Genomic DNA, 25856 nt, shown 5'->3' with positions numbered 1-25856 from the left:
CTGATAAAATACAGGAGGTCATTCCAATTTTTTGTATCTGTTGAGATTTGCTTTGTGACCCAGCTTGTGGTCAGTTTTAGAGAAGGTTCCATGGGGTGCTGAGAAGATGATATGTTCTTTCCTGTTAGGGTGGAATGTTCCATAAATATCTATTAAGTCCATTTGAGTCATAACTTTTGTTAGATCCCATATTTCTCTTTTTAGTTGCAGTCTGGCAGATCTATCCAGTGGTGAGAGTGGGGTGTTGAAACCTCCCACTACTAGTGTGTGTGGTTTGATGTGTGATTTAAACTTTAGTAATATTTCTTTTACAAATGTGGGTGTCCTTGTATTTGGGAGGCACAAATGTTCAGAATTGAGACTTCATCTTGGTGGTTTTCCCTGTAGTAAATATGTAATGTCCTTCCCGATTTCTTTCAATGGATTTTTGTTTGAAATCTATTTTATTAGGTATTAGGATAGCTACACCAGCTTGCTTCTTAACACTATTTGATTGGAAAGTCTTTTGCCAGCCTTTTTTCTCTAAGGTAATGTCTGTTTTTAAAATTGAGGTGTGTTTCTTGTATGCAGCAGAAGGATGGATCCTGTTTCTGTATCCATTCTGTCAGCCTGTGTCTCTTTATAGGTGAATAATGTTCATTGATATTAATGGATATTAATGACTAGTGACTGTTAATTCCTGGTATTTTTGTTGGTAGTGTTGTGTTTCTCTTCTTTTCTATTAGTAGGTGTGGAACTCTCTATTGCCTGTGTTTTCATGGGTATATCTAACTTCCTTCAGTTGGATTTTTCCTTCTAGTGCTTTCTGTGGGGCTGGATTTGTGGATAGGTATTGTTTACATCTGTAGATGTATCCAACCATATTATTAAATAAGAACACAGAACCAATTTAAAGGAGAAAGCCGAGAGGTCAGAGCTCAGAGCTAAAATCTCACCCTTCCTCCTGCGGTGTCCCAGCTTCCCGAAAGAGAGCTATTTCCCCGTGCGTAAGTCGTTTCATAGTCATTTTGCCTTATCATTGGTTGTAAACCCAAACACGTGACTGCCTCATTAAGGTCTGTATGTACAGCCGCCCAGGTCTTAAAAGCATATGTCTCCAATGCTGGCTGTATCCCTGAACACACAGAGATCTATGGGATTAAAGGTGTGTGCCACTACCGCCACACTCTCTCTATGGCTCTAATAGCTCTGACCCCCGAGCAACTTTATTTATTAACATACAATCAAAATCACATTTCAGTAAAATTAGAATACCACCACATACATCTGGTTTTATCATGGAATATTTTGTTGACTGTGTCTATGGTGATTGAGATTTTTGCTGGATATAATAGTCTGGGTTGCCATCCATGGTCTCTTAGTGTCTGTTTAAGTCTGTCCAGGACCTTCAGAGTTCCATTGAGAAGTCAGGTGTTATTCTGATGGGTCTGCCTTTATAAGTTACTTGGCCTTTATCTTTGCATCTCTGTAGCTGTAGAGTTTTCTCTCCGAGTCCCACCAAGCTCTGGCAGTCCAATAGCCCACTTATAAAATAAAAACACAGACACTTATATTATTTAAACTTTTTGGCCTAATGGCTCAGGCTTCTAGCTATCTAGTTCTTACATCTTTAATTAATCCATTTCTATAAATCTATACCTTGCCACGTGGCCCGTGACGTACAGGCAGCTTCATGTGCTTCTTGTCTTGGTGGCAGCTGGCAGTGCCTCCCTCCACCTTCCTGTTCTCTCAGTTCTCCTCTCTGTTAGTCCTGCCTACACTTAATGCCTGGCTACTGGCCAATCAGTGTTTTATTTATTGACCAATCAGAGCAACACATTTGACATACAGAACATCCCACAGCACAGCTCTTAATAATTTTTCTTTATTCTGTATGTTTAGTGATTTGATTATTATGTGGCAAGGGGACATTTTTTGGGATTCAGTCTATTTGGTGTTCTGTAAGCTTCCTGTACCTTCAAAGGCATTTCCTTCTTTAAGTTGGGAAAGTTTTCTTCTATGATTTTGTTGAAGATATTTTCTGTGCCTTTGAGTTGGCATTCTTCTCCTTCTTCTATCCCTGTTATTCTTAGGTTTGGTCTTTTCCTGGTATCCCAAATTTTTTGAACATTTTGTGTTACAACTCTTTTGGCTTCAGTGTTTTCTTTGACTGGTGAACCTATTTCCTCTATTGTATCTTCAATGCCAGAGATCGGTTCTTCCATCTCTTACATTCTGTTGCTTTTGCTTGCATCTGTAGTTCCTGTTTATTTACTCAGATTTTCCATTTCCAGTATTCCCTGATTTTGTGTCTTCTTTATTGCGTCTACTTCAGTTTTCAAATCTTGGACTGTTTCATTCACCTTTTTAATTGCTCTTTCTTGGCTTTCTTTAAGGGATTTATTGAGTTCATCCATTTTTTTGTTTTTCTTTTCTTTCATTTCTTTAAGGGAAAATTTCATTTCCTCTTTAAAGGTCTCTATCAATCAGGGCTGAAATCAATGTGACTAGAAACAAAATATGCAAAGAATCAATGAAATGAAGAGTTGGTTCCTTGAAAAGGTAAACAGACAAATGATAAGCTAAACTAATCAAAATAACTGAAATCTCCTTACCAATATAATGAGAATTGAAAAGAGATATTAAAACAGTATTGCCTAGTTCGGTCCCATGCACGTTCCCCAGCTGTCAATCTAGAGTCAGTGGGCTCCAACTAGCTTGGGTCAGCTGTCTCTGTAGGTTTTCCCACCATGATCTTGACCCCTTTGCTCATATAATCCCTCCTCCCTGTCTTTGACTGGACTTTTAGAGTCTTAGCTGGGTTCATCTAGATAGAGGGAGCCATTATGTGGTCAGGGAGAAACCTGGTGCTGGGGAAATTCCCAGGAATCCACAAGGACGACCCCAGCTTAGACTACTAATGATAGTGGAGAGGGTGCCTGAATTGGCCTACCCTGGTAATCACATTGGTGACGACCCTAATTGTCATCATAGATCCTTCATCCAGTAACTGCTGGAAGCAGATGCAGAGATCCACAACCAACACCAGGTCAAGCTCTGGGAGTCCAGCTGAAGAGAAGGAAGAGGGATTATATGAGCAAGGGGGGTCAAGATCATGATGGGAAAAATCTACAGAAACAACTAAATCAAGATAGTAGGAACTCACAAACTATGGACCAACAGCTGTGGAATCTGCATGGGACTGGACTAGGCCCTATGCATAGGGGGGCAATTGTGTAGTTTGGTCTGTTTGAGGGGCCCCTGGCAGTGGCATCAGGATCTATCCATGATAGATGAGCTGGCTTACTTGAGCCCATCATCTGTCTTGCTTATTCTTGATGCAGGGGTGAGGGGCTGAGATCTGCCTCTACTGAATGTACCAGGCTTTGCTGACTGACTCCTCATGGGAGGCCTTACAATTTTGGAGGAGGAGATGGGAAGTGGGGGGAGAGATGCTGAGGGGAGCAAGAAGAGTAACGAGAGGGACATCTGTGGTTGGTAGGTAAAATTATTAAAAATTTAAATAAATAGAAAAAGGTATCTCTTTCCTTTCTATCCCTTTCTGTTCTCCCACCCCCAGCTCAACTACCTAGTTCCCTCATGTTCTCTTGCCACCTTCCCTTACCTCTCGCCATGCTCTCTATTTACTCAGGAGATCTTATCTATGCCCCCTTCCAACAATGATCCATGCACGTCTCTATTAGGGTCCTCCTTGTTACCTAGTTTCTCTGGGGTTGCTGAACTAGGCCCTCTTAATGAGGGTTACAGATGTGTGGCTTGGTCAGTTTGTGGGACTACTGGCAGTAGAACAAGGATTTATCCTTGGTGCATGAACTGGCTTTTTGGAGTCCATTCCCTATGCCTTGGGATACATTGATACAGGGGGAGTGGGATTAGTCCTGCCTCAACTCAACATGCCAGACTTTGTTAACTCCCCATGGGAAGCCTTACCTTCTCTGAGGAATGGATAAGGGATGGAGTGGGGGAAAGTTGAGGGGTGAAAGAGAGGAGGGGAGGGAGGAGGAACTGTGGTTGTTATGGCAAATGAAAAAAATCTTTAAATTAAAAAAATTAAAACTTAGAAATCATTGTATGCAATTTCCAAAGAATTAATAAATATCAGGAAATATTAACATTAAAAATTAAATCTCAAAGAAAATAAAAATGAATGAAAAAATTAAAGAAAGAATAATAGAGCTCAAAAAACATGTTCTGTGTGACAGGACATCAGCAGAAAAATCCCTATACTGGGAAACTCCAGGGCAAACACCAACCAGTGGCAATAGAACGTCTTAGGTTCAGTAATCATGTCATACTGTTGTTTTCAGTTGTGATCTCACATGGTACTTAAAGATTTTTAAAACAATTTCTACAACATCATATCATAAAAAGTACAACACAAAATTAGAAAGACTCTCCCAACAAAAAACACCCAGGCCAGAGAGATTCAACACAGATTCCACCAGACTTTAAAAGAAGAATTAACACTAATACTCCTCAAGTTGTTCTAAAAAACAGAAAAAGAAGGAACACTTCCAAATTTGTTTGACTAAGCCAGCATTTCCCTGATACCAAAACCAGTCAAAAACCCAACAAAAAATAAAAGTATATAGGCCAATCTCTCTGATGAACATAAACACAAAAATTTCCATTAAAATATTTGCAAGCCAAATTCAAGACCACATCCAAAATATAATTTAACTTCATCCCAGAGAAGCAGGGATGGTTTGATACATGTAAACCAGTAGATTTAATCCACCACAGAGACTCAAGGAGAGAAGCCTCATGAGCAGATCATTAGATGCTGAAAATGCCTTTAAGAAAATCCAACATCTCTTCATGACAGAAGTCCTGGAGAATCTAGGGATAGAGGGTTGATATTTCAACCTAATAAAGACAATATATAAATCCACTGTCAACTGGTCTGAGGTCACAATTGAAATTAAAACAAAGATTATGTGAATGTTAAGTTTATATTTGTAAAGTCATGTTTTTTGTACAAACATTCTGCCTTTCCTATTTGATAGCTACAGAATTACACTACCATTATAGGCAGGGTGGTAATTCTACAGATGTTGCAACTGGATTAAGGGAAAATTATATGTTAATATACTTTGTAAGAAAACACTCACATATGCAGCATACACCCACACCCACCAACACACACACACACACACACACACACACACACACACACACACACACACACATACTACAAGCCCACAACAAACATCATGATAAATGGAGAAAAACTGAAATCATTTCTGCTAAAATCAAGAACAAGACAAGAATGGCCACTCTTTCTACTCTATTTCAATAAATTACTTGAAGTCCTTGGTGGAGCAATGAAACAAGGCTATACAAGGGATACATATAGGAAAGAAAGATAGAAGTCTAATACACCTATTGGAAGATATGATTCTACACGTAAAGGATCCCAAAGAATCCACAGGATAACTAGAGCTGAAAAATACATCCAGCAATGTTGTAGGATACAAAATTAAAAAAAAACAACATCTCTAGTTTTCCTGTATATAGAGGAAAAACATATCAAGAAACCATAAAAACAATCCATTCACAATAGGATCAAAAATATCTTGAAATAAATCTAATCAAGGAAGATAAAGACTTGTACAATGAAAACTTTACACACTGAAGAAAGAAATGAAAGACAAAACCAAAATCTGGAAAGACCTCTCATGCTCATAGTCTAGTAAGATAGGGTGAAAATGTCCATCCTACTGAAAGTAATCTATGTATTCAATGCAATCTGGCAGGCCCAGCAGATGGCGGCTGAAACACAGTGGCAATAAAGACCAGAAACTGAGCTATTACCCACTGAAGAGCTGGTGAAAACAAGCTCTTAATCAAGAGCTTGGAACAGGGGTGCCTTTAATCCCAACACCCTGGGAAGAAGCTATCTCCGTGGGACAGTACCAGAACGAATCTGAACACTCCCTCTGAGGCCAACCCAGGGCCCAGCTGCTGATCCTGCAAAACCCAACAACTTGGAGGTGTTGGTGAGACTACTCTGCTCAGCTGAACTCCATTCGGGAGAGGATTCCGATCCCTACAGTTTGAAGTCTGAAGAAACAAGGTCAGCTGAGGAGTTGACAAATGAACAAAATGTGACCTGGGATCACAGAAGAAGGCGCTGCCCAGTCACCAAACCAGATCACCAGAATCATAAGTATATTCTTCACTGACTGAGATCAGCTGCTCTTGAAGAAACAGCCCAATAGCACCAATTTAACCAAGAACTCCTAGTGAAACAAGACTAAAAATTAGAACAAGAGAGGCACTCTCAGACACAGACACCAACTGCTTCGAGCAGAGGAAGAGATGAGTAGACACCAGGGTAAAAATACAAGCAACAACATACAGACCTATATGGCAACATCAGAATCTAGTGATTCTATACCTGCAAAACCTGAACATACCAAGCCAGAAGAAACAGAAGAATTCAATCCTAAAAATGACTTTAAGAAGATGAGAGTCCCTTAAAGAAGAAATAAAAAAATCCCTTTACAATAGCCACAAATTATATAGAATAACTTGGGATAACACTAACTAAACAAGTGAAGGACTTTTTTGATAAGAACTTTAAATCTCTAAAGAAAGAAATTGAAGAAGAAAACGGAAAATGGAAGGATCTCCCATGCTCTTGGATAGATAGTATTAACATAGTAAAAATGGCAATCTTGCCAAAAGCAATCTACAGATGCGATGCAATCCCCATCAAAATCCCAACACAATTCTTCACAGACTTGGAAAGAAAAATACTCAGCTTCATATGGAAAACCAAAAGACCCAGGATAGCTAAAAGAATCCTATACGATAAAGCAACCTTTGGAGGCATCACCATCCCTGACCTCAAACTCTACTCTAGAGCTATAGTAATAAAAACAGCTTGGTACTGGTATAAAAACTGACACACGGACCAAGGGAATCGAATTGAAGACCCTGACATTAATCCATGCACATATGAACACCTGGTCTTTTACAAAGGAGCCAAAACTATACAATGGAAAAAAGAAAGTATCTTCAACAAATGGTGCTGGCATAACTGGATGTCAATATGTAAAAAATTACAAATAGATTCATATCTGTCACCATGCACAAAACTCAAGTCCAAGTGGATCAAAGACCTGAACATAAACCCAGTTACACTAAAATTAGTAGAAAAGAAAGTGGGAAGTACTCTTGAATGCATTGGCACCGGAGACCATTTCCTAAATATAACACCAACAGCACAGACCCTGAGCACAACAATTAATAAATGGGACCTCTCAAAATTGAGAGGCTTTTGCAGGGAGGAAGACACTGTCAATAAGACAAAAAGACAGCCAATAGAATGGGAAAAGATCTTCACCAACCCCACATGTGACAAAGGATTGATCTCCATAGTATATAAAGAACGCAAGAAACTAGACATCAAAATACTAAACAGTCCGATTAAAAAATGGGCTAAGGAGCTAAACAGAATTCACAAATCAAGAATCACCAATGGCTGAAAGACATTTAAAGAAATGCTCAACACCCTTAATCATCAGAGAAATGCAAATCAAAACGATTCTGAGATACCACCTTACACCTGTCAGAATGGCTAAGATCCAAAACACCAATGACAGTCAATGTTGGAGAGGATGAGGAACAAAGGGAACACTCCTCCACTGTTGGTGGGAATGCAAGCTTGTACAACCACTGTGGAAATCATTATGATGGTTTCTCAGAAAATTAGGAATCAAACTACCTCAAGACCCAGCCATCCCACTCTTGGGCATATACCCAAGGAATGCTGATTCATACCATTAAGATACATGCTCAGTTATGTTCATAGCAGCACTATTTGTAATAGCCAGAACCTGGAAACAACCTAGATGCCCGTCAACTGAAGAATGGATGAAAAAAATGTGGTACATATACACATTGGAATACTGCTCAGCAGAGAAAAAAAATGAAAGCATGAAATTGGCAGGCAAAAGGATGGAACTACAAAAAATCATCCTGAGTGAGGTAACCTAAACCCAAAAAGACAGTCATGGTATGTACTCACTCATAAGTGGGTTCTAGATATAAAATAAAGAGCAATCAGACTACAACCCACAGAACCATGGAGGCTATATATATATAGCATGGAGGTCCCTAGGACGACTGTGGCCTATAATAAATTTTGGTTTTACTCAATTACTGAGCAAACCTCAATGAAACATCTCACTATAAAGATAAGAATACATACATTGTCAAGCTGATAATAGAAAAATTAGATAATTAATTTAAAAAATTAAAGAAAAAATTTTGAAATATTAAACAAACAAACATTTTACTAAAGTTAAAAAAAGGGAGACCTAGGGACTGATCATTCCTCTCCACATTCCATTCTTTCCCTTGTTTTACAAATTTTAAAATTTTTTATCAGTGGATTCTGCTGGAGTTTATCAGTGCATTGTGCTGGAGGATCTGATGCAGATAAGCACTGGAGGGCTCCTGTTGCAAGTCACCCTCTGGAGCGATGGAAGGATCTTTCTACTAGCACATGGAGGAGACCTGATCTAGTGTTGGTGTGGCCCTGTAGTTTGGTTTCTGTCTTTCCTCAGGACAATGAGGTTCTTCTTTGGATTCCTGAGCACTGAATCTGCCCTGTGGCTGCTGATGAAGACCAACATGACAGAGACCTAATGGGTCACCATGAAAAAAATCTACCCTTCTGATGCCAATAGAGATTGAGAACCCAATATGGCCAGCTTTGGCAAGCATTGATGTAAGCCTAGGAACTGTAGCCATGAGATTGGATTCTCCAGAAGAGCTGCCAGCTAAAGTCATGCTGGGATCAAGAAAAACGGGCCTTGGCGGTTCGTGTTCCTGGAATTGTATCCATGCCAGTGGATGTCCACACAATCCAGAAGAGAATCTGACATTCCTGCCGCCACTGTTGCTGTTATAACAATGGTGCACACCGCTGCTACTGTTTCTGGGATTACCATTTCATAATTGCTTACTACAGCTAGCACAGTGGAGACCCTGGAAACAAAAGTAGCTACCACATTTAGTTAATCTTTCATTCTATTGGGCGTGAGAAATTTAATTCAGTAGTTATATACATCTCAATTGGCTTTGAAAATTATAAACTTATAAACCAAAGTTCCAGTTGCTTTTGGGATACTATCTTACAAGGACTCCAATGTACAGTATGTCTCGTTAAGGAAGGGAATGGCTCAGTTGCTTTTAGCCTACTGACTATGGGTGAGATAGGACCTCTGTTGGTCTTTTCTGTATCAAACACACAGATTGCAAGCCCAGTGCCAGTTTGAGGTCTTTGGCAGCAATTAACCATGCAGCTCACACATGATTGAGCTGGTATGATAATGAGTATTCAGAGACGGGTAATTCCTGGGGGGCACTCAACATCCTAAGACAGAGCACCTGTGTGGCCTGGGCAGGCATCTCCATGATGCGGAAGGTGACCTGCTGACGTCCCATGCAACCCAAGTCAGAAGCTCATTTTTTAATAAAAGGGGGACCAGCAGGGCTCTGGGCCCTGTTTTGGGTAACTGTTGCCTTGCTTGCAGACCTTGACCTTGATATCCTCCCAATGCTAATTCCCTGCCAGATTCCACCATCCCGAATGCTTAAGGGAAGTTCCTTGTGTGTGTATCCTAATTAAAGGGCGTTAACAGGTTAGGTGCAAGATTGTAAAACATCAGTATCGAAATTCAACCCTCTGGGGTCCTCCCATTGTGCTGTAAGCCTGTATTTAACCTCCTACCCCCTTCAAAAAATGACATTGAACATTTAAAATTAATATATATTAATAATAATTATTTATATATAATTGAATGAATTCTGCAAATGTAATCTATGAATACCACAAATGTGATTAATATCATGAGTGTAACAAATGAATATCATGAGTGATGAGTGTAACTTAAAAAATAAATAAATAAATAAATATAAATAAATAAATAAATGAATTTACAAAACAATAATGGTACCATTGAATGAGGGCTTGGAACCAGGGGCTAACTGACTGTAATTAGCCATAGAGAAGCCAGGAATACAGATAGGGAAGTTGGACAGGAAGGAGGAGGGAGGGACTTGTTAATCAAGAGCTCTCTTTGACCTGGGACATGTGGATAGAAGGTGTGCTGGCTGCCTAACCGGTAAGAAAGGGAAGGTCAGCTGGTCACTCCTCCTGTGCTTCTTTGTGGTAATATTGTGTTCCCCAAAATATTGTGCACCCTAATAAACTTATCTGGGTTCAAAGACAGAACAGCCACTAGATACAAAGTCTAGAAAATGGTGGCACACACACCTTTAATCCTAGCACTCCAGAGGTAGAAATCCCTCTGGATCTCTGTGAGTTCAAGGCCACATTGGAAAGAGCCAGGCATGATGACACATACCTTTAATCCCAAGAAATGAGCCTTTCATCCCAGGGAGTGTTGGCAGAAAGGAAAGATATATAAGGCATGAGGACCAGAAACTAGAAGCATTTGGCTGGTGAAGCTTTCAGGCTTTGGAGCAGCACATTTCAGCTGAGATTCATTCTGGATGAGGACTCAGAGACTTCCAGTCTGAGGAAACAGGACCAGCTGAGGAACTGGCAAGGTGAGATAGTTGTGGCTTTTTCTGCATCTGATCTACCAGGATTCACCCCAATAACTGGCCTCAGGTTTGATTTTATTAATAAGACTCTTTAAGATTCATGGTACACTTCTTTGATCTATAAGGTTTTGACCCAATATCTGATTCTCTAGTTTTCATTGGTAATGGACCTATTTAGCAAAACACAACATTCTCTTGTCCATTTCAAGATCTTTGTGCTTAGGGTAATACAGTTTTTATAATCATTTATTCATTCAACAAAATATCATAAGTACTCACTATGTGTTTTATTATCTTTAAAATGTTCAGGTTATTTAAATCATCTTACTTTTCCAGGAAGTTTATACTTTTCCCTATTTGCCTGGTCTTTACTCATATGTTTAAACATTTTGTTTTCATTAAGCTATATTTAACTAAATTTTATGTTTCCTATCTAATTATTCTAATGTATAATGATCCACTAGCCTTAATTATCTGTTATCTTTTTCAGTCTTGTTTCCTTAATTAGGTAAGAATTTTCTTATATATACCATGATCATTTCTCAGAAAAATTTCAATGGAATGTTTGAGGGCTGAGAGAAAGGACATTCCTCTAAATGATTTTAGTTTTGTTCTGTGAGTCTGGAATCTATATGAATTGAATTCTTGGTTTGAGGTTTTGTGGCACAATTAAGTTAGTGTGAATTAGACTTACTCTTATGTACCTCTTTGTGGTTATGAATTCTGAGGATTTATCTTTGTACTCACAAACAAGGTTGATACTAGCAAGTTTACGTGTAGTTCTCCAGTCTTCTCTATTGGGGTTGGATTGTCCATGAGGGTTTAATTCTTAGTTTGCCTTTTGCTGGGGTAAATTTTCCTGTCCTAGTTTTATGTGGGATCTTCTCTTGGGCTTTTAAGACCAGGGGCCAGGGCCCAACAGGTCCCCCCTTTTTACTAAAAACTGAGCTCCTGCCTTAGGCTGCATGGGACGTCAGAATATCATCTTACCCATCATAGGGAGTACCTGCCCACAGTTCCCCTGACTTAGTGTGGTGCATGCCTCCAGGAATTACCCATCATTGAATACTCATTTATCATACAGGCTCAGCTATGTGTGAGCTGTAGGGTTAACTGCTGCCATAGATATAAAAGTGGCACTGGGCTTGCAATCTGTATGTTCGACACAGGAAAGACCAAAGTCCTAACCCGCCCATAGCCAGTGCATTAGGGCAACTGAGCCATTCCCTTCCTTAAGGAGCCTTACTGCAAATTGGAGCCCTTGTAAGATGGTATCCCAAAAGGAAGTGGACTCAAGTTTTATTAATTTTATAACTTTTAAAGCCAATCAAAATGCATATTACTGCTGAATTAAATTTATCATACCCAGTAGAATGAAGGAGTAATTAACTGTAGTAGCTACTTTTGCTGCCAGGGTCTCCACTTTATTAGCTGTAGAAATCAAGTGTGAAATAGCAATCCCAAAAACAGTAGCAGCAGTGGCTGCTATCGCTGTAGTAGCAACAACAGCTGCAGTGAAGTCAAGTTATATTTTGGAGCATGTGAGCACCATCTGTGTCTACAGCCATGGTCCACTGGCATGGACCCTACTCCAGGAACATGAACCACCAAGGCCCATTTTCCTTGATTCCAGCGTGACTTAAGCTGGTAGCTCTGCAAAAGAACACCTAAGAACCACAAAGAAAGACAGAGACAGCATACAAGAAGCAGAAGTAACGGTCTCATTACGGTTACATTTCAAGCTCACAAATTTTAAGGTATCTTTCAAAGGGGGCTAGATGAATTCCAGGAGGCCATAAATGTTGAACAAAGCCATTCCTGAAGAGGTAGGTGCTACACCAGCGTGAAGAGGATTGCAAACACGAAAAGGTTCTGTTGGCATGGTACTGTTAACAAATTGAGGTCAGTGACCATACTACCAAATGTCAGGGTTGCCCTGTAATCTCCAAGGAGCCTGAGTGACATGTTCTCAAACATTCTTGAAAAAGCAGTTACCATACATTCCTTTCTGAAGAGTTCAACCTCATGGCTACAGTTCCTAGGCTTACATTAATGCTTGTCCAGGTTGGCCGTCTTGGGCTCTCAATCCCTACTGGCACCAGAAGTAATATTTTAAACTGCACTGTTTTTCTTGTTAGCTCAGTTTATTAATTAATTACTTTATTTATCTATCTATCTATCTATCTATCTATCTATCTATCTATCTATTTATTTATTTATTTATTTATTTATTTATTTATGTACTTTTGTATGTGTGTGTCTGTGTGTCTATGTTGTGTTGAATTTCCACAAATCTCAGCTGCAGATGCCTCGTGCTGGTTCTGGCATCCACCATTCTTAGCTTCTTAACTGCTTCTGGAGCTTTTGAAAACAGCCATCAAATACAGTAGCTCCTCAGTAAGGGGTGGGGGGTCTGGAAAGCACAGGTTTGTAATGGCATTTCTCCCCAGGGATTCAGAGAAACCAAGTGCAGAAGAGAAGGCTCCACACGTCACAAACTGCTGTGGTATTTGAACTGCCAAAGTCCTACTCTGCTACTATGGAGCCTTTCACCCATGATCATTACTCTTTCCTACTAATTGATGCATGCAAATATTCAACCAGTTTCATGTTTCTTGAAGTGTGTTTGATGTACATTAATATTGGCCACAAGTTACTACAAGAGTATGGACCATGGCTTGATGTACTTGGGATGCCTTAGCTCAAGTAGTATTGCATAGGCTTCTTTCACTCATCCTGTTGGGGGTGGGGGCACTGAGGTCTAAGAAAAGCCTGTAGTGATGCAGTCCATTCATTCTGAACTGTAATTACCTCAGGTCTCGTTGAAACAAATAATCTAACAACACTGGAGAAAGTGTCCTATTGATTTTTTTAATTGTTTTTTATTAGTTTTTTTGAGAGTTTCTTGCTATGTGTTTGATCATATTTATCCCTGCCAACTATTTCTCAACTCATTCCCCCACATTCCTACCCACTTAATTTTGTGTCTTCTTAAAACAACAACAACAAAACGTTTCTTTAAGACCAAAGTGTAGTGCCAGATATCCTTGGGTGTGTGTTCTTCAGCTGGAGCAATGTCAACTTCCCAGACCTCTTAAAAGGAAATTGCCCTTCCTTTCCCAGCAGATAACACTTGTCAATAGCTCCTAGGCATAGAGGGGGATTGTGTGCCCAGCTCCCACTTCCATGCTGGGATTTGGTCTGCCTTGGGCTTGCACAGGTTTGTTTTCTTTTTCATGGTGTTGCAGTTTGTGTGAGTTCATATGTACATCTGCCCTACTGTGTCCAGAAGTTTCTTGTATTCCTCTACCACCTCATATTATTATACTCTTTCTTTGTCCTCTTCCTCAATGATCTCTGAACCCTGTGAGGGGAGGATGAGGTACCTAGGTTCCCTTTAAGGCTGAGCATTCTTCTGTCTCTTATTCTCTGCACCTTGGCCAGTTGTGGGCCACTATGTTAACCACCGTTTACTCCATTTCAAAGCTCCGTAGATGAGGAATAAGAGATACATTGAGCTATGGATGTAATGATAAGTCAGTTATCATTATACTGCACATTATACTATGTGCATTTACAGTATCAGTAGTAAGTTCTCCCCTAGGGCCTATGACTGCTAGCTGTATGTTCTTGGTCTGATAATGGTGCTAGTATGGGTTTCCTCTTGTGGAGAGGAACTTAAATCCAATCAAAAAGTGCTTGGTTACACCAATACTATTTGAGCTGCTAATACACCAATGGCCATGTGTTATGATGATCATTGTTGTAGCTCAAAGGTTTCATAGATAAGTGTGACTGATGATGACTTTTCTCCTTTGGTAGACTGCATAGCATCTTCCAGCACATGAAAAGAAGCCAGTAGGGATTAAACATTTAGATCATTACCAACTTGATTCTGCCATGTTCTATGACCCAAGTATGGGTAACTTCAGCAGTAGGGTTAATGAAAATAAAAGGCCAAATGTTAAGACATTATGATTTTTTCTGTTATATAATTGAACTTTAATAAATTTTACATTTGTTCAATATGTTAAATAAATTTATTATAAGCTTGTAGTTTAAGGTACTTTAATTTTTCACTAGTGAAATTTATTAGAATATTATGATTTTTTGCTATTATGTAAATTAATTTTGATTCATTTTAAATTTGTTCACTGTTAAATAAATATTTTATGTGCTTCTATTTTTTGCCTTATATGTTTTAAATGTTTATCTACATTTTATTTAATTTTTAAAGTTTTAGAAATGAAAAAAAATCACATCCTTTCCTTCTCTATTTCTTTCCCTTCCATATCCTCTCCTCCTGGATGCCTCTCAAATTTATGTTCTCTTTTCATTGATCATCACATGCACACACACACACACACACACACACACACACACACACAAACACACACGCACACACATATGCACATATATATAAATACAATGTTCCCAGTCTATTTCATGTTGCTTGTATATGTATTTGATTTCAGAGCTGACCACTTGATATTGATAACCAGTTAAAAGGGTGATCCCTGGGGAAGACTAATTCTTTAGCAGTCTGTAGTTCTTTATTTAGAGGTGGAACCCTATGAGATTTCCCCCTTCAAGTTAGCATATTGATTGGTAATGTCCTTATTCAGGTCTTGTTTAGGCAGTCATAGTGTTGAAATATCATGGGTGAAGCTTCCCTTTCATTTCTGGTTCCTACAATCTTTCCTCTTCCTCTTAATGATGCTCCCTGAGCCTTAGGCGCAGGAGTTTTGTGTGTGTATCTTGGGGCTAGAAACCCCACAATCACTTGTTCTCTGACGTTGAGTGGTTGTGGTTTTCTGCAATGGTCTCTCTCTGTTACAAAGAGAAGCTTTTTTTGGTGAGGGGTGAGAGCTACACTTTTTTGTAGGAAGTGGAATTCACTTAGGAATTGTACTGATTTATTCAAGTGGTGGTACTGCATTCTCCTGTATGACACATGCCCTCACTAGCCCCAGCTAATTTCCTAGCTTAAAAGTACCTGGCAGGATATCCGTGCTGTTGAGTAGGCCTAAGTCTAATTAGAGAGCTGTTGGCGCGGTTTCAGCAGCATGGGTGGAACGTACCTATTGGGGAGTTCCGATGACGAATTTTTAGACAATAACAGATTCTTGAGCTGAGCCATGAGTGTGGTTGGAAATTGAAAGTGAACCGGAAGGGAAGTAGGCATTTCTGTTCGCAGAAGTCCAGTGGCTTCCAAAACAGATGAAATGTGGTCTGAGGGATGGTGTGACTACAAGCGACTTCCAGGAAAACAAGCACAGGGATGGTATGACTACAAGCGACTTCCAGGAAAACAAGCGCCTCCTTGGAACCATCCCAGGGATGGCAACCATAGATTAATCAATGTTGTGCCAAAGAGACCGCCTCTGGGAGACAAGAGATCTTCTCTGCTAGCCAAACCCAAGGAAGGAGGCTACAGTAGATACTACTGTCATGTTGATTACCAAGAATGGGTCAAGGGCCGCTGTTTTACTCAGTATCCAAGAAGAGCCCCACCCTACAAAAGAGGCCATTATGGCTACCGATGGTCAAGAGATGAGTATTCCACAAGCCAACAGCCTCAATACAGGGCCATGAGAAACGGCTTTAGAAGAAAACGTTTCTATTCTTCCCATTATTCAAGACAACGCTCTCCCCATAAACGGGGCGCTCCTTTTTTGAGAGAATCACATGTGGGCGGGAAGGACTCCCTACACAGCAGATTTGGATCCAGTCTCAGCAGTAGAAGCAGGATGCGCTCCTTCCACCAGTCTCGACAAAGATGTAAAGAGAGAGCCATCCAGTTTTTGAAAACATCAAGAGATACTGTGCCCTCAAGTTCTTCATCCAAGGTGTTAAAAAGCCCCAGCCGGCTGACTGAGAAGGAACAGGCTGATGCTGCAAGCAAGAGGGCTAATGAAAATCCCAAGAAGTCAGAAGAAAATAACTTGGCTGAAATTTCCGAGTTTGAGATGGGATCCAAGGCACCATTATGTATCAACCAGACAGAAGAACCCGAGTCAAACACAACAGCTGGCCCAGAATTGTGTGAAGACAGCCAGCTTAGCATTCGCTCAAAAGCGATTGCATCAAAAATCACTGAGATTGAGAAGGTTTACCGACAAGTCTGTGAAACTTTCGGGATGGTGGTGGAAAGGCTGGTTGAAAAGGATCGTTCGTTAGAAAAATCTATACAGTTTGCAATGAAGCAGAGTTTGCATGAAATAGGTGAGCAACGTGTTGAAGAACTCAAGCATTTCATTATGGAGTATGATAATTCTACTCCAGATTTTGGAGACCCTTTTTAGGAGAATTAGGGCTCGGTTCAAAAAATTGTGTAAAAGCTTCTAGATTTCTTACCTTTGGATTGTTTGCTCACCCTTGATGCATGGGGGTGAAGCTTGGTCCTGCCTCAACTGAATGGAAGTACTAACCCTTTTGGAGGAGGGGATGGGGGGAGGGTTTGCTGTTCCCCAATGGAAGTACTAACCCTTTTGGAGGAGGGGATGGGGGGAGGGTTTGCTGTTCCTCAATGGAAGTACTAACCCTTTTGGAGGAGGGGATGGGGGGAGTCTTGGGGGGAAGGAGCGAGGAGATGGAGGAGGGATGTGAGGGTGATCTGTGGTTGGTATGTAAAATGAATTAAAAAATTAAAAAATAAAGCCAGTTCATGTACACGGCATAAGTTCTGGTCCCATTGCCAGGGGAGAGGATGAGGGGAGCTTGGGGGGAAGCAGGACAAGGGGAGGGAGGGAGAACAGTGATTGGTATGTAAAATGAAAAAAACATAATTAAAAATTTAAATAATAAAAGAAATGTGGCAGAAGACAGCAAGGCCAGCTGAGCTCCCCTCACCTTGTAAGTGAGTCAGCGAATAAGTGAAGAGACAATTAGGACATCCCACTCACTTCTACTTCTTCTTTTTTTTTTTAACTACAATCTGGTTTATTTCTATCTATTACAAATGTATAAAAGATCCTCCATCAACGCTGCTGATAGCAGCAGAACCTTGAGAAATATACTTTTGGTTTGCCTCAGAAAAGGAACACATATTGCACTGTAAAGTTTATAAAATTGGCGCAAAACATTGTGGTAATGTTACAATACCAGTTTTTAGAGTTCAGTGACTAATGCGGAGCTGATGGGATACATGCAGAACTGTGAAAGCGATCTCACTTAGCCAGCTGTACACGTAGACTGTAAATCTACATTCAGATCATTTCTGAACTAAGACTATCATCTTAGTTTATCTGTTGAGGTCAACCAGGAAACCCTAGAATATACCTTGATTTTTGCAAAAAACAAAATAGGGGGAGGGGTTTCTTCAGCATTTCAGTCCACGAGTATCAGTATCCTAACAGGCAAAGTGTTCTCTCACTGTCAACATAGAATGAACTGCTGCTGGAGGTCAAGTTGGGCTTTAATTTGCATTAGCACTTACATGCATAGTAGTCCAAGTTGTTGAACTCATGACTTTAAAACGTAACTCTAAAAAAGTAAAATGGCCCTTCTTGGAAGACTAAAGAAAGACATCCAGCCACAGTTGTAAAAAGTCTCATCAAAACAATGTACCCTTTTATGAATTACACCTCAATTTAAAAAAAAAAAATAGCTCCAAATAAGAAGCAGCTCTGAAAAAGAAAATATACCTTAAGATATTTGAAAAAAAAAAAACAAGGTGAATACAGGTTCAAAAATAATTAAGGTACATTTTCCTAAGGCTACCTAGAATTAGGCTTTAAAGAATTCTACCATTTAAAGTTTACCACTAGTTACTAGATACCAATTTACAAACAAGATGTTCACTTTTTTTGTTCCTTTATCAAGAGAAAAATCTACCTTCAGACTCTGAGGGTGGTGATAGGGAGGGACTAGAAAACAAGATTCAAACAATCCCATGCAAATATCACATTTTTCAAATGGAAGAACTCCACACTGCACTAGAAGTTCCAATCACTAAGACACTTTCCATTGAAATTATTTAAGTACAAATACATGGCACCAAGGTTTAGGCCTAATATAGGCCTGAAAACCAAGTCCGTGTTTTCTGGAAGACAGGCCTCAAAAGTCCCAGTCAATTCCACATAACAATGCTTCAAAGATCAATTAGGTTTTCATATCCTTAATATTTTTGTGTTTGACTTCTAATCTTAAAGACTAGATTAAAACTTAGCTCAATTCCCAGAAGGAATTGCTTCCCTTTGCTCTATGAAAGAGTCCACCAAGACCTCTTCCTCAAAACCATCTAGCCCCCAGCCTCCAGCCTGTGCTTGTGATGCATCTTTCTCAACATCCTGAAAAGGTAATGTAGGTAAAATATGCTCATAAACATTAAGACTAGTTGTTAGAAAGACGTAACGAGCTTTATAATTTAAGTTTTAGAATAGAAATACTTGCAGCTTGATCTGCACTGACAATGATTTTCGGAGCCTAGAATTCAACATTTACAAATTCTCATTCACACACACAAAACACACTATTATCAAACAACTTGTGTCTTGAGAAAATCTTTTTATTCTTCAGAGTAGATTAAATGATCTACCACATATCTATATTCTCCTTTTTTCTTTTTTTTTAAACAAAAACTCTAAATCTAATCTCCTTGTTCAGCTTTTTTCCTGACCATTAACAATTAACAACTTGTAACCAACCATCATAAGCAATGACAATATCCATAACTCATTAAACAACCAAAAACCTCCCATCCCAAATCTTAGGAATGTGGGCATCATTTTCTTAAAATTACTTCCTGCTTTCTGGGGGGTGAAGACATCTTTAGGGAATCCTGAAAAGAAATTTTGTGGTTAATTGTCAAGTCCTGTATCATTTGTCCAGTTACTGCATAATGAGAAAGTACAGGGCTTGTTTCAAGTCCTTGTTCAAGTAGTCTGTCAGGCTGGATCATCTCAGCTAGCCATCTCAAAATTGTCCTGAACAGTTTGTAGTCCAAAGTCGATCTTTCTGTGGTGTTAATCAGCTTAATGGCTTTACCATAGTCCATATGGAATCATTGTTGTGGGGTGCCATCATTGTTTTGAAGATTTCAAAGTTGCTTTTAGGTATGGTCATGGTTCTGTACAGAATTTGTGTGTGTGTGTGTGTGTGTGTGTGTGTGTGTGTGTGTGTGTGCCGTCTCTGTGGTTTGGAGTAATCACAGTCTGATAAATGTCTGTCTCTCGGAACCATGAATGTTCTACGCTAGAAGACAATATCTTCACAGCCATTTCTCCCCACCATTTGACTTGCCAAATTTTTCCAAACTGACCTTTGCTGATGCTTTCTTGTAACACAATGGTCCTGGCAATTCTTCTCTGAACAAACAGCAGTAAACCATTCATCCCAGGTAGCAGAGTTCACCGCAGTCACCAACACGATGAGAAGCAACCAGCAACTCAGAGCAGCAGATGCTGCCTCCATGGTCCCACTGCCACTGTTTGTGGCTGGGCCCCGGCCAAAGCTTCTCCTTAGCAAGCCTCCTAGGCCGGCCTCAAACTCCAGATCCTCCTGCCTCTGCCTCAGTTAGCAAATCCTATGGGAATGTACCACCACAACCAGGTTTCATATTCACATCTGAAGTTTTGGAGGTAGGAATCACAGAAGAATGAGAACAAATGTGCCATTTGACTTTCTGTGTCTGGGTTAATTCACTTAATATAAAATTTTCTAGCTCCATCTCTTTGCCTCTAGATTTCATTTTCTTTACTGATGAATAGTATTCCACAGTGTATATGTACTGCATTCTCATTATCCATACATTAGTTGAAAACTACTTAGGTTATTTCCTTTTCCTAGTCTATGTGAACAGAGTGGCAATGAACAAGACTAAACAAGTATCTGGAGTAAGATGTCAAGAACTTTGGACACATGACAAAGAACTGCTTGGCTTGCTCATAAGGTATGTGTTTGCCTTCATCTGTGTTCACACTACATGCATGTCATGCTCACGAAGATCAGAAGAGGTATCAGATCTTCTGGAACTGGAGATAAAGAATGGTGTTGTGAGCCTCTAGGTAGGTTATGGGAATTGAGCACTGCAGGGAGTATAGGAGCATCATGTAGCCTCTGTCTACACAACCAAGCTCCTGGTTGTGTCCACCAAAAATATCTCAATCATGGCCTATTGTCCCCTGGGATAAAAAATGAACCTCAGCTGACAAGCACAGGGTTAGGATGCCCTATTAAGGTTTTGCGTGATTAATAGCATGAAGTCCAGTCCTTTTAGAATCCAGTTCCATGACAACATTACAAAATAATTTGGATAACCATGATGACATACACCTGTTGTTACAACACTTGGGAGGCTGAGGCAGAAGCATGGTCAATTCTAAGACAGCCTCAGCAGGTGGGGGAAACCATGTCAGAAAGGAAGGAAGGAAGGAAGGAAGAAAGAAAGGAAGGAAGGAAGGAAGGAAGGAAGGAAGGAAGGAAGGAAGGATGGAAGGAAGGAAGAAGAAAGGGGCTTGGCACCAGTGATCCATGCCTTACATAGCACTCAGTAATCAGAAGGTAGAGGAAAGTGGATCTCTGTGTGTTTGAAGCATGCCTAGTCTACAGAGTGAGTTCCAAGACAGCCAGGGTTACACACAGAGACCCTGTCTCAAAAAAGATAAAGAAAGAAAATTAGTTATATGTTCTATCTGAAATTTTGAAAGGACTTTCTAAATACAGTGCAATTTCTAGAGATATAGAAATGTAAGAGTGAAACATTTGATAAATCTCCTTTAGGGGTGACAAGGTTTTTTTTTTCTTTTATTTATTTTTTATTGTTTCTGGAATTCACTAGTTAGGAATCTCAACAGAATGAGTGAAGGTCAGTGAGAGATTCTGCCTCAAAAAATAAAATAAGTTGAAAATCAGGTAAATAGAAAAACTACATTAAGCAGAAGAACAGCCAGGTATGCTGGCATTTGCAGGTGGGGTATATCACAATCATTGAGATACAGATTGAATCATCAACAGGAATGAACCTACTTTGTCTTTACTATAAGATGGCTTTCAAGCCTAAGATGGAGGCAGCCTGGTTCATCAGCTGGGGAGATGGTTCAGCACTTAATAGCCCTTGCCACTCTTGCAGAGAAGCAGCATTCCCTTACCAGCACACAAATGGCAGCTCCTAAGGGCCTAAACCTCCAGTCCAGGTGATAGGATGCCCTCTTCTGGCCTCTCTGTGAACTGCATGCCTCTGTTACAATTAGGTGCCTGCAGGGGAAAACATTCAAACTCATGAAACAAAACAGATAGTGTTAAACATACAGAAAACTTAAAAAATAATTAGCACATATATGTTTATATGATGACTTGTTTACCTGAGTGTTTATTAGAGCACTGTGTATGTGCCTGATACCCACAGTAATCAGAAGACCTTGTCAGATCCCCTGGGACTAGAGTTACAGACAGCTATGAGTCACAATGTGGATGCTGGACAGAGAACCTCAACCTTTTGGATGAGCAGCCAGAGCTCTTAACCACGAAGCCATCTACACAGAGCGCCCCCATCCACCACTTTACTATTTTTTTATTTATTTATGTATTTATTTTTGTTTATTTAGACAGAGTTTCTCTGTGTTGTCTTGGCTGTTCTGGAATCACTCTGCAGACCAGGCTGTCCTAGAACACAAAGATCTGTCTGCCTCTGCCTCTTGAGTGCTGGGATTAAAGGCATGCAGCACCACTCCCCAGCCACACATTATTTTAAATTAATTATTTAGACAAGCTTTTGTGTGTGCCAGGCTAGCCTCTAACTCACTGGGGGTCATTTGAAACCTCTGATCATCCATGACTATACCACCTAGTCATTTCCGGATCATATATACTGCGGGACCCATGACCCTGTGGTTGTGTAAGCACGTGGCACAGCCACATGATCTATGAGCATGCGTGGAATAGCCACATGGGCCTGTGTGCACAGATGGGACTTGGCTTTTAAAAGACAGGCCCCATGATCCCCTCTCCCTTCACACACGATTCCTTTCAGCAAGCCTGCTCACATCTATCCTTTTCTGCTCGTCTTAATAAATCTCTTGTTAGTGGATTCTGTCGTGTTTCCTTACTTTTCCTCACTGCATAAGAGTGCCACTCAAAACCATCAGGAAGAGTCACAAGCTACCTCCACTTCCCACTTCCTAACAGATGTAATGGCAGCCTGAGTCTTTACCTCCACTTCCCACTTCCTAACAGATGTAATGGCAGCCTGAGTCTTTACCCCTCCCCCAAGCATCCCTCTCCAGGAGAAGGCAATGGGGATATTGTGAGATTTCTCGCTGCCCTGGAAAGCAAAGAAAGACACCTCCTTGTCCAAGAAAAAGACCCTCATGGGCTCCAATTTTCTCCTTCCCCTCCTCTCTGATTTATCTATTTCTTCCCTAACAGCCAGGAAGTGAGTGAGAGATCAACAAAGCCTGGGAAGTCAGGGCCTTTGAGCCAAGGCTGGGCACCTCAGCAGGCCCTTGGTCATAAGGGGAGCATCAGCTGGGAAAGAATACTGGGGGTTGGGATTGTAGGGAATGGAGGCAGAAAACTCCACACTCATGGAGGCTCTTAAATGTCAGTTGGCTGCTGGTGTGCCTTGGCATGTCTGAGAACCTGGGTTCCATCCCCAGCTCCTCATAAAATAAGCCATTTTTAACCACTCCTGCCTTGGGATTTCAGTGCCTTTACTCTTTTACTTTCTACCGAGGATCTGGTTTCAAAAGGATACTCCTGATTGAGACATCCCTAAGGAAAACAAATTAAGGAAATATTATAGAGAAGCCTGTTGCAAACAGGAGGTCCTTTCTGTTGTGATTTTGATGGTGTGACTTCCTAGGCTTTTGCTAGTGCTGGAGACAATGCCCTGCCCAAGGCCTAGAGATAGTAAACAACTGCTTGGGCTAGTGCCTTTCACATGTAAAAAACCAGAAGCTAACTCACTCTGGATCCCAACCCCTCAGGAGTATTTCCCTACCCTAATCTCCCTGGGGCCAGTTACTAGGTAAGTCTGGCCTTGCCCACTGAAGCCACTCAAATTAGCCAGTCATTAACCTGAGCACCTATCCTAACCCCCTTCTTACCTATAGACATCACAACAAAGGGGCTTTTCTACAGCCCTGTAACCCATGCCTTCTTCAAATCAATCCCCACCCCACTCATCCTAGTGGGAATCTGACACCCCCACACAAACATACATGCAGGAAAAACACAAATGTACATCAAATGAAAATAAATGAAAATTTAGGGCTGTAGAGATGGGTCAGAGGTTAAGAGCAGTGGCTGTTCTTCCAGAGGTCCTGGGTTCATTTTCCAGCAACCACATGTTGGCTCACAGCCATCTGTAATGAGATCTGGTGCCCTCTTTTGGCCTGAAGGGATACCTGCAGGAAGAACACTGTATACATAATAAAATTAAAATAAAATAAAATAAAATAAATGAAAATTTAAAAAAAGTATTGTCATCTCCTGAACTATCAGGCTCACTGTATCCCCTAAATAAAAGACTACCCTAATGCAGGATGTGTGTCTGTAATTCCAGCAGTTTAAATTTGGAGGCAGGAAGATCAGGATTTTGAAGTCACCTTAATTTCCACAGAGAGTTCCAGAAAAGGGTGAACTACGGGAGACCCTGTCTCAGGTGACAAAACAAACAAACAGGCAAACAAACAAACAAAAGTGGCTTTATCTGGGACTGGGAGGCTTGGACCAAACCTAGGACCTTACACATGCTAAGCATTCTTCCAAACTTGGCTGGCTATTTTTAGTTCAGTAAAATCATGAAGCAAATGAAAAGACAAGAGGGAAGTCCTATTCCTTATGTATTTCTAGCCTGAGGAATCGTCCGAAAAAGTTTTTAATGTTACTCACTTCTGTACAATGAATGAAAACATGCATCCAGACTTTGTAGGGAAATAATGGTGTTGTTTGTTTCCATTTGATTGGCAGTGCTGGGATGGAACCCAGGACCTCCTGCATGCTAATCTAGTACTCTAGCTACACCTGTTACCCATGTGCCTCTTGAGAAGATTTAGTGTCTTTACTTTGCTTTTGAGACAAGATCTGGCTACATAGCATTGGCAGACTTCTGCTGCCTCTGCCTTCTGAGTGCTGGGGTCATGGATGTGGGTCACCAGGTCTACCTCACATACATTCATCGAAATGATATTAGTTAAAAGTTTAACTAAGCCCCTAGACAGCTACTTACTGACAAATAAACAGAATAGGAATGCATGCACAGATGATTCAGACCTACCACCACTGGAGTAACTGAGCTTACTAAGGTCTCCTTGTGCAAACAACACAAAACGCCAAGCAGGCCACAGGGAAAAGACCAACAGCACTTTCAGGGCCAGAGGGAAGACAAGGAGCTCTCACCATGCAGCAAAGGTGTTAATATAGGTGAGGGTGGGAAGACAGTCAGAGCTGTGTAAGGGCCATATGTGAGATTCTCTGGACATGAACTGGTCCGTTTACAAATGCATTAATTGGGTGGGAATATGCCAGAAACACTTGGATCAAAGCAAGATTCTTCACTTCCATGTAGTTGCACTTTGTAACACTTTTATTGTGACTGACTACAAATTGCAGTTTCCGGTTAACTGAAGTTCCAAGCTTTAGGCAGGGTGTGTGTGTGTGTGTGTGTGTGTGTGTGTGTGTGTGTGTGTGTGTGTGTATTTCTCTGGGGGGGGGTGTGTGTGTGTGCAAACACAAACCTATGTTAAAGAATCTATGAATCTAATTAGTTTGTTGGAACTTCTGGTAGTTAGGAAGAATAGGAAGCATGAAAGACCTGAGACAGATTATCTTGGGCTATCTTTACCCCATTAAGAGCCACCTAATGTTCACCTCTGTAGGACCAATTGCTAAATGGTCTTATTAATAAAAAAATAAAAATAAAACCCAGAGACAGATATTGGGGTAAAATGCTGAGAGATCAGAAAGGCTGAAAGAAGCAAGCCATGTTCTTATCACTTGGAGATCCTCTGCCAAAGAGAACTACTTCCTGTATACCCATGCCTACAGGCCTTTCTGTTCTGCCATGTCATTTCCTTTCTCTGCCCAGCTACATCACTTTCTCTGCCCAGCTGTCACTTCCTATCTGTCTGCACAGACCTGCAGACCTTTATGGTTAGTGCTGGGATTAAAGGTATACACCACCATGCCTGGCTCTGTTTGCTGTGTGGCCTTGAACTCACAGAGATCCAGACGGATCTCTGCCTTCCAAGTGATAGAATTAAAGGTTGTGCTACCACTGCCTGACTTGTATGTTTACTACAGTGGCTGGCGTTTTCCTCTGATCCTCAGAT

The 25856-nt window shown here is 40.5% G+C and overlaps 1 pseudogene; it reads left to right on the top strand.

Annotated features, from left to right (window-relative positions):
• Window positions 1–16175: 16175 nt before the first annotated feature.
• Window positions 16176–16893, top strand: LOC143270775 (periphilin-1 pseudogene; annotated as a pseudogene).
• Window positions 16894–25856: the final 8963 nt, after the last annotated feature.

The sequence above is a fragment of the Peromyscus maniculatus genome, chromosome X, assembly GCF_049852395.1.
Source record: "Peromyscus maniculatus bairdii isolate BWxNUB_F1_BW_parent chromosome X, HU_Pman_BW_mat_3.1, whole genome shotgun sequence".
Lineage (NCBI taxonomy): Eukaryota > Metazoa > Chordata > Mammalia > Rodentia > Cricetidae > Peromyscus > Peromyscus maniculatus.
Note: the sequence above shows the minus strand (reverse complement) of the source record. Positions and strands in the feature narration are given on the sequence as shown.